The sequence below is a fragment of the Callospermophilus lateralis genome, chromosome 13 (assembly GCF_048772815.1).
Source record: "Callospermophilus lateralis isolate mCalLat2 chromosome 13, mCalLat2.hap1, whole genome shotgun sequence".
NCBI classification, from domain to species: domain Eukaryota; kingdom Metazoa; phylum Chordata; class Mammalia; order Rodentia; family Sciuridae; genus Callospermophilus; species Callospermophilus lateralis.
The window spans coordinates 4,483,136-4,493,883 of record NC_135317.1 but is presented as its reverse complement, the minus strand read 5'-3'; positions in this window follow the sequence as shown (position 1 = coordinate 4,493,883).

Genomic DNA, 10,748 nt, shown 5'->3' with positions numbered 1-10,748 from the left:
GCAGCCAGCAGACCCTTGTATGTAAAGGCATCTTGTTATATGGAGAGGTTTCAGGGCAAGGTTCAGAATCAAGTTGCTAGGGACAAGGGGGAAGTCTATGTTGGGTAGAAGACTGGTTGGTGCATTCTCCTGGCAGACCCTGACCAACCACACATGACAGAACTCCCTCCAGCACTGTGTCCCAGTTGAACTCCTTGTATTTTGTGAAGCAAACACCAAACTCCCATTGCAGCAGCTAGAAAGACCATGAAAAATGGAGGATGACCACATGGCTTCAGAGTCCACACAGGAAGACACTTAGCCCCCATTGGCCACAGTTTACCTACAAAGAGAGAATTCTGCACTACTGCCTCATGTTCATTAAAGAATAAGAAAACATGTGCTCCAGGTTACATAGATGCAGACCCAGCTTTGATGGTCTCACTGCAATAAAAGGTAAAGCTCCTAACTACAACATATATTTCCAGTGCCCAAACTCAGAGGCAGTTTCTCATAAGTCGTTCGGTCAGCAGAGCACCATGTTTGTGAATTGTTTACCCTGTCCCTTACTTTTGGAAACTCTTCTACCACCGCCAAAGTTGTGAACTCCTGAGCATATTCCATTCCAGATAAGTATTCATAGATTTTCTAACTCTTCTCCCCTAATTGTGTCTAACTTGGGGCGAAGGTAATGTCAAGGCATTGTTCTTGATGAGAGTGGGACGATTATTTTTAGCACATATTTGCATAAACATTGGATTCATTTTCCTAATTTTCATTCGAAATACTGAATCACTGACACTAACCCATACCCTACTAGACTCCATATTCTGATTCCTAATCCTAATATAATGGAGAAAAATAACCCAAAATGAATAGACATACAAGCATTTCAGAGGAGGCATGGTGTATAATTGGACTTGCCTTTTGCATTATGTAGAATTGGAGATATAAATCTAGTCAATTTTTTGTTGAAATAGTTCTCCATGTGTTTTTTTTTTAACTTTTGTTGTTTGTTGTTCAAAACATTATATAGTTCTTGATATATCATATTTCACACTTTGATTCAAGTGGGTTATGAACTCCCATTTTTACCCATATAGAGTTTGCAAAATCATATCAGTTACGCATCCATTGATTTACATATTGCCATACTAGTGTCTGTTGTATTTTGCTGCCTTTCCTATCCTCTACTATCCCCATTCCCCTCCCCTCCCCTCCCATCTTCTCTCTCTACCCCCCTCTACTGTAATTTATTTTTCCCCCTTGTATTTTTCCCTTTCCCCTCACTTCCTCTTTTCCACAATTTTGTATAACCCTGAGGGTTTTCTTCCATTTCCATGCAATTTCCCTTCTCTCTCCCTTTCCCTCCTACCTCTCATCCCTGTTTAATGTTAATCTTCTTCTCATGCTCTTCATCCCTACTCTGTTCTTAGTTACTCTCCTTATATCAAAGAAGACATTTGTCATTTGTTTTTTAGGGATTGGCTACCTTCACTTAGCATAATCTGCTCTAATGCCATTCATTTCCCTGCAAATTCTATGATTTTGTCATTCTTTAATGCAGAGTAAAACTCCATTGTGTATTAATGCCACATTTTTTAACCATTCGTCTATTGAAGGGAATCTAGGTTGGTTCCACACTCTTGCTATTGTGAATTGTGCTGCTATGAACATCAATGTAGCAGTGTCCATGTACCATGCTCTTTTTAGGTCTTTATGAAATAGACCGAGAAGAGTAGTAGCTGGGTCAAATGGTGTTTCCATTTCAAGCTTTCCATGAAATCTCCATACCGCTTTCAAAATTGGCTGCACCAATTTGCAGCCCCACCAGAAATGTACATGTGTACCCATTTACACACATCCTCGCCAGCACTTGTTGATGTTTGACTTCATAATGGCTGCCAATCTTACTGGAGTGACATGGTATCTTATGGTGGTTTTGATTTGCATTTCTCTGACTGCTAGAGATGGTGAGCATTTTTTCATGTACTTGTTGATTGATTGTATTCCTTCTCTATGAAGTGTCTGTTCAGGTCCTTGGGCCATTTGTTGATTGGGTTATTTGTTATCTTATTGTCTAATTTTTTTGAGTTCTTTGTATACTCTGGATATTAGGGCTCTATCTGAAGGGTGAAGAGTAATGATTTGTTCCCAGGATGTAGGCTCCCTATTTACCTCTCTTATTCTTTCTTTTGCTGAGAAAAAAAATTAAGTTTGATTAAGTCCCATTTCTTTATTCTTGTTATTAACTCTTGTGCTATGGGTGTCCTATTGAGGAATTTAGAGCTCGACCCCACAGTATGTAGATCGTAGCCAACATTTTCTTCTATCAGACACCGTGTCTCTGATTTGATATCAAGCTCCTTGATCCATTTTTTGTTAACTTCTGTGCATGGCGAGAGGAAGGGATTCAGTTTCATTTTTTTTCATATGAATTTCCAGTTTTCCCAGCACCATATGTTGAAGATGCTATCCTTCCTCCATTGCATGCTTTAAGCCCCTTTATCAAATATAAGATAGTATGTAGTTTTTTGGATTGGTTTCTGTGTCCTCTATTCTGTACCATTGGTCCACCCGCCTGTTTTGGTACCAGTACCATGCTCTTTGTGTTACTATTGTTCTGTAGTATAGTTTGATGTGTGGTATCACTATACCACCTGATTCACACTTTCTGCTTAGCATTGTTTTTGCTATTCTGGGTCTTTTATTTTTCGATATGAATTTCATGATTGCTTTCTCTATTTCTACAAGAAATGCCGTTGGGATTTTGATTGGCATTGCATTAAACCTATAGAGAACTTTTGGTAATATCGCCATTTTGATGATGTTTTTTCTGCCTATCCATGAACAAGGTATATTTTTTCATCTTCTAAAATCTTCTTCTATTTCTCTCTTTAGGGTTCTGTAGTTTTCATTGTATAAGTTTTTCACCTCTTTTGTTAGGTTGATTCCCAAATATTTTATTTTTTCTGAGGATATTGTAAATGGAGTGGTTGTCCTCATTTCCATTTCAGACAATTTTTCGCTGATATACAGGAATGCCTTTGATTTGTGCATGTTGATTTTACATCCTGCCACTGTGGTGAATTCATTTATTATCTCTAATAGTTTCTTTGTAGACCCTTTTGCGTCTGCTAGGTGTAGAATCATGTCATCTGCAAATAGTGATAAATTAAGTTTTTCTTTTCCTATTTTTATGCCTTTAATTGCTTTTGTCTGTCTAATTGCTCTGGCCAGTGTTTCCAGATCTATGTTGAACAGAAATGGTGAGAGAGGGCATCCCTGTCTTGTTCCAGATTTTAGAGGGAATGCCTTCAATTTTTCTCCACTCAGAATGATGCTAGCCTGAGGCTTAGCGTAGATTGCTTTTACAGTATTGAGGTAGGTTCCTGTTATCCCTAGTTTTTCTAGAGTTTTGAACATAAAGGGATGCTGTACTTTGTTGAATGCTTTTTCTGCATCTATCGAGATGATCATATAGTTCTTATTTTTAAGTCTATTGATGTGGGAAATAACATTTATTGATTTCTGTATATTGAACCGCCTTGCATCCCAGGGATGAATCCTACTTGCTCATGGTGCACAATTTTTTCATATGTTTTCGTATCCGATTCACCAGAATTTTATTGAGGATTTTTGCACCTAGGTTCATTAGAGATATTGGTCTGTAGTTTTGTTACTTTATAGTGAGTTTCTCTGGTTTAGGAATCAGGGTGATGTTGGCCTCATAGAATGAATTTGGAAGTTCTCCCTTTTTATCTATTTCCTAAAATAGCTTGAAAAGTATTGGTATTAATTCCTCTTTAAATGTTTTTTAAAACTCCGCTGTATACACATCCGGTCCTGGGCTTTACTTAGTTAATAGTCTTTGGATGGTTTCTTCTATTTCCTCAATTGATATTGGTCTGTTTAGGTTGTCTATATCCTCCTGACTCAATCTGGGCAGATCAGATGACTTAAGAAATTTATCGATGCCTTCACTATCTTCTATTTTATTGGAGTATAAGGATTCAAAATAATTTCTGATTATCTTCCGTATTTCTGAAGTGTCTGTTATGATATTGCCTTTTTCATCCCGTATGCTAGTAATTTGAGTTCTCTCTCTTCTTCTCTTCATTAAAATGTCTAAGGTTCTGTCGATTTTATTTATTTTTTGAAAGAACCAACGTTAAGTTTTGTCAATTTTTTCAATTGTTTCTTTTGTTTCGATTTCATTAATTTCAGCTATGCTTTTAATTATTTCTTGCATTCTACTTCTTTTTCTGTTGTTTTCTTCTTCTTTTTCTAGGGTTTTGAGATGAAGTATGAGATCATTTATTTTTTGGTTTTTTTCATTTTTAAGGAATGAATTCCAAGCATTGAAATTTCATCTTAGAACTGCTTTCAATGTGTCCCATAGATTTTGATATGTTGTGTCTGTGTTTTCATTTATCTCTAAGAATTTTTTAATTTCCTCCTTGATGTCTTCTAAAACCCATTGATCATTCAGTAACCTATTGTTCATTCTCCAAGTGATGCATGATTTTTCTTTACTTCTTTTATCATTGATTTTCAGTTTCATTCCATTATGATCAGATGAGATGCATGGTATTATCTTTACTCTTTTATATTGTTTAAGAGTTGCCTTGTAACGTAATATATGATCTATTTTGAGAAGGATCCATGTGCTGCTGATAAAAAAGTGTAACTGCTTGATGTTGGGTGATTTATTCTGTATATGTCAATTAAGTCTATGTTATTAATTGTGTTATTGAGTTCTATACTGTTGCCTCAATCTAACATTACAAAAGAGCAGGGACAGAGTTCACCTTACAATAAAGGAATGTAGGTTATCTTCAAACTACTGAGATCCTCAAAGTTCCATGCAGAAATGATCCCTGAAGAAGATGTAGGCAGTTATGAAGGACCTGAGAGAGCAAAAGCCATTTTCCATGACAAACGACCTGGACAGGACGAAGAGATGTGTCTGAATCAGCCTCTCTCTTCTTAATATAGAGAAGATGGACCAAACCAGGCCTGCGTGTACAGCTGTTCCCAGGTGCCTATTGTTGATATTCCATTCTAAGTAGTCAAATTGTCACAGGAAGTAGGGGCCGCCTCCATCTCATGGGACCCATGGAAGCAACTGTTAGGAAAAAGTGTTTGCCAAGGCAGCGACCTCATTCAGTTCCTGAAGGAAGTGACCTACCTAACTTTCTTGGTGACGGAACTCTATGAACTTGGGATCCAAGAAGCCAGGTACCCAGAGCCAGTCGCAGTACCAGTCCCAGTGGGCTCACTTGTTTGGATTTACAAAGTACAGAGTCAGACCTTCTTGGTAACTACTGATGTGAGGATGGCCAAATGCCAGTAGAGCTCTGAAGAGGGTCTTTTCCTGAGATTGCAGGTAGTGGCTAACCGCTGACTCCTCACAGTTTCACAGAGTTGGCAAAGGAGACCAGATCTGAGACAGGACAGGCCATTTCGGGGGGAAAATATTATGGCCCACCAGTCAGAGGACACTCCAGATAGTCACAGTCCTACTTGGGAGAAGGAGGTGCCATTGTGGGTGTGGGTGTGAGTTTGTGATGTACCAGACAGTGCCTTGATTAAATGGGTTTAAGGAAAATTGTGTAGAACAGAGTTGCCAGTAAGTTGGACCCTCCTGAGTAGTGGGGCCAAAGCTGTGGTGTGCAGGTGTGTGATAAATAATCTGTGGTGGGCCCATGTGGATTTGCCATTCATTTCCAAAAGGATTGACACTGACACGGTGCAGTGAGGAGACCCTTGTATGTAAAGGCATCTTGTTATATGGATAGTTTTCAGGGCAATGTGCAGAATCAGGTTGCTATGGACAAGGGGGCAAGCTATGTGGGAATGAAGCCTGATTGTTGCATTCTCTTGCAGACCCTGAAAAACCACACGTGACAAAACTCCCTCCAGCGCTGTGTCCAGGTTGAACTCCTTGTATTTCATAAAGTAAATACCAAACTCCCAGTGCAGCAGCAGGAAAAAACCACGAAAAGTTGAGGATGACCAAAAAGCTTCACTGTCCACATGGGGAGACACTTAGCCCCCAGTGGCCACAGTTTACCTACAAAGTGAGAATTCAGCACTGCTGCCTCATGTGCATTGGAAAATAAGAAAGAATGTTCTCCAGGAAACAGATTCAGACCCAGCTTTGATGGTCTCTATACAAAGGAATCTAAAGCTCCTTACAACAACATATATTTCAAGTGCCCATCCTCAGAGGCAGTTTCTCAAGAATTTTTTTAGGCCAGCAGACCTCCATATTTCTGGAGTGTTTACCCTGTCTCTTACTTTGGAAGACTCCTCTACTACATACAAGTTTGTGAACTCCTGAGCATTTTCTATTCCAGATATATATTCACTGAATTTCTAACTCTTCTCCTCTAATTGTTTCTTATTTGGGGCGAAGGTGACGTGAAGGCATTGTTGTGGATGAGAGTGGGAAGATTTTCATGTAGCACATGTTTGCATACACATTGGATTCATTTTCCTATTTTCCATTCGATATACTGAATCTCTGACACTAACGCATACCCTACTAGACTCAGACTACTATTCCTAATATGATGGAGAAAACTAACCCAAACAGAATAGAAATACAAGCAGTTCAGAGGAGGCATGGTGTATAGTTGGACTTCCTTTTGCATGATAAAGTGTAGGTGTTATAAATGTAGTCAATTTTTATTGAAATAGTTCTCCATGAGTTTTTTTTTCCTTTAATTTTTATTGTTGGATCTTCAAAGCATTACATAGTTTTTGACATATCATAGTTCACACTTTGATTCAAGTGGGTTATGAACTTCCATTTTTCCCCGTATACAGATTGTAGCATCCCATCGGTTACACATCCACTGTTTTACATATTGCTATAGTGTCTGTTGTATTCTGCTGTCTTTCCTATCTACTATCTCCCATCCCCTTCCCTCCAATCTTTTCTCTCTACACCACCTACTGTAATTTATTTCTTCCCCTTGTTTTATTCCCCTTTCCCCTCACTTCCTCTTGTATTTAATTTTGTATAACCATGAGGGTCTCCTTCCATTTCCATGCAATTTCCCTTCTCTTTCCTTTCACTCCCACCTCTCACCCCTGTTTAATGTTAATCTTATTCTCATGCTCTTCCTCCCAACTCTGTTCTTAGTTACTCTCCTTATATCAAAGAAAACATTTGGCATTTGTTTTTTAGGCATTGGCTCTCTTCACTTAGCATAATCTGTTCTAATGCCATCCATTTTTTTAAATTGTATGATTTTGTCATTTTTTAATGCCGAGTAATACACCATTGTGTATAAATGCCACAATTTTTTTTTTTTTATCCATTCATCTTTTGAAGGGCATCGAGTTTGTTTCCACAGTCTTCCTATTGTGAATTGTGCTGCTAGGAACATCGATTTATCAGTGTCCCTGTACCATGCTCTTTTTAGGTCTTTAACGAATAGACCGAGAAGGGAAATAGCTGGGTCAAATAATGTTTCCATTCCCAGCTTTCCAAGAAATCTCCATACTTCTTTCCAAATTGACTGCACCAATTTGCAGTCCCACCAGCAATGTACAGGTGTACCCTTTTCCCCACATCCTCGCCAGCACTTGTTGTTGTTTGACACAATATTGGCTGCCACTCATACTGAAGCGAGATGGTATCTTAGGGTGGGTTTGTTTTGCATTTCTCTGACTGCTAGAGATGGTGAACATTTTTTCATGGACTTGTTGATTGATTGTATGTCCTCCTCTGAGAAGTGTCTGTTCAGGTCCTTGACCCGTTTGTTGATTGCGTTATTTGTTTTCTTATTGTTTAATTTTTTTAGTTCCTTGTATACTCTGGAAATTATGGCTCTCTCTGAAGTGTGAGGAGTAAGATTTGTTCCCAGGATGTAGGCTCTCTATTTACCTCTCTTATTGTTTTTGTTACTGAAAAAAATCTATTTAGTTGGAGTAAGTCCCATTTGTTCATTCTAGTTATTAACTCTTGTGCTATGGGTGTCCTATTGAGGAACTTGGAGCCCAACCCCACAGTATGTACATCGTAGCCAAGGTTTTCTTCTATCAGATGCCGTGTCTCTGATTTGATATCAAGCTGTTTGATTTATTTTGACTTAACTGTTGTGTATGGCGAGAGAAAGGGATTCAGTTTCATTTTGTTACATATGGAACTCCAGTTTTCCCAGCACTATTTGTTGAAGATGCTATTCTTCCTCCATTGCATGCTTTTAGCCCCTTTATCAAATATAAGATAGTTGTGGTTTTGTGGATTTGTTTCTGTGTCCCCAATTATGTACCATTAGTCCAACCGCCTATTTTGGTACCAGTACTATGCTCTTTTTGTTATTATTGCTCTGTAGTATAGTTTGAGGTCTGGTATCACTATACCGCCTGATTCACACTTCCTGCTTAGCATTGTTTTTGCTATTCTAAGTCTTTTATTTTTCCATATGAATTTCATTATTGTTTTATCTATTTCTACAAGAAATGCCGTTGGGATTTTGATTGGCATTGCATTAAACCTATAGAGAACTTTTGGTAATATTGCCATTTTGATGATGTTAGTTCTGCGTATCCATGAACAGGGTATATTTTTTCATCTTCTAAGATCTTCTTCTATTTCTCTCTTTAGGGTTCTGTAGTTTTCATTGTGTAAGTCTTTCACCTTTTTTGTTAGGTTGATTACCAATTATTTTATTTTTTTGAGGATATTCTGAATGGAGTGGTTTCTTCATTTCCATTTCAGAGGATTTGTCACTGATATACAGGAATTCCTTTGATTTATGCGTGATGATTTTATATCCTGCCACTTTTCTGAATTCATTTATTAGCTCTAATAGGTTCTTTGTAGACCCTTTTGGGTCTGCTAGGTACATAATCATGTCAGCTACAAATAGTGATAATTTAAGTTCTTCTTTTCCTTTTTTTATGCCTTTAATTTCTTTAATTTGTCTAATTGCTCTTGCCAGTGTTTCGAAAACTATGTTGAACAGAAGTGTTGAGAGAGGACATCCCTATCTTGTTCCAGATTTTGGAGAGAATGCCTTCAGTTTTTATCAATTCAGAATGATGCTGGCCTGAGGCTTAGCATAGATTGTTTTTACAATATTGAGGTATGTTCCTGTTATCCCTAGTTTTTCTAGAGTTTTGAACAGAACGGGATGCTGTACTTTGTCAAATGTTTTTTTCTGCATATATCGGGATGATCATATGGTTCTTATTTTTAAGTCTATTGAAGTGGTGAATAACAATTATTGATTTCCATGTATTGAACCAGATTTGCATCCCAGGGATGAATCCTACTTGATCATGTTGCACAATTTTTTAATATGATTTTGTGTCTGATTTGCCAGAATTTTATTGAGGATTTTTGCATCTGGGTTCATTAGAGATATTGGTCTGTAGTTTTGTTTCTTTGAAGTGTCTTTGTCTGGTTTAGGAATCAGGGTAATATTGGCCTCCTAGAATAAAATTGGAAGTTGTCCCTCTTTTTCTATTTCCTGAAATATCTTGAAAACTATTGGTATTAGTTCCTCTTTAAAGGTTTTGTAAAACTCTGCTGTATATATATCCAATCCTGGGCTTTTCTTAGTTGGTAGTCTTTCGATGATTTCTTCTGTTTCCTCAATTGATATTGTTCTGTTTAGGTTATCTATATCCCCCTGACTCAATCTGGGCAGATCATATGACTTAAGAAATTTATTGATGCCTTCACTATCTTCTAATTTATTGGAGTATAAGGATTCAAAATAATTTCTGATTATCTTCTGTATTTCTGAAGTGTCTGTTGTGATATTGCCATTTTCATCCCGTATGCTAGTAATTTGAGTTCTCTCTCTTCTTCTCTTCCTTAACATGGCTAAGGGTATGTCGATTTTATTTATTTTTTTAAAGAATCAACTTTTAGTTTTGTCAATTTTTTTCAATTGTTTCTTTTGTTTCAATTTTATTAATTTCAGCTCTGATATTAATAATTTCTTGCCTTCTACTTCTTTTGCTGTTGTTTTGCTCATGTTTTTCTAGTATTTTGAGATGAACTATGAGATCATTTATTTCTTGTCTTTTTCTTTTTTTAAGGAAAGTACTCCAAGCAATGAATTTCTCCTCTTAGAACTGCTTTCAATGTGTCCCCTAGATTCTGATATGTTCAGTCTGTCTTTTCATTTATCTCTAAGATTTTTTTTATTTTCCTCCTAGATGTCTTCGATAACCCATTGATCATTCAGTAGTCTATTGTTCATTCTCCAAGTGATGGATGATTTTTCCTTTCTTCTTTTACCGTTGATTTTCAGTTTCATTCCATTATGATCAGATAAGATGCCTGGTATTATCTGTACTCCTTTATATTGTCTAAGAGTTGCCCTGTGACATAATATATGATGTATTTTTGAGAGGTATCTATGTGCTACTGAGAAAAAAGTGTAACTGCTTGATGTTTGGTGGTATATTCTATATATGTCAATTAAGTCCAAGTTATTAATAGTGTTATTGATTTCTATTGTTTCCTTATTCAACTTTTGTTTGGAAGTTCTGTCCAGTAGTGAGAGAGGTGTGTTGAAGTCTCCCATGATTATTGTATGGTGGTCTATTAGACTCTTGAACTTGAGAAGAGTTTGTTTAGTGAACATAGCTGCACCATTGTTTGGGGCATATACATTTATGATTGTTATGTCTTGTTGGTGTATGGTTCACTTGAGCAGTATGTTGTGTCCCTCTTTATCCCTTTTGATAAACTTTGGCTTGAAATCTATTTTATTTTATATGAGTATGGACACTCC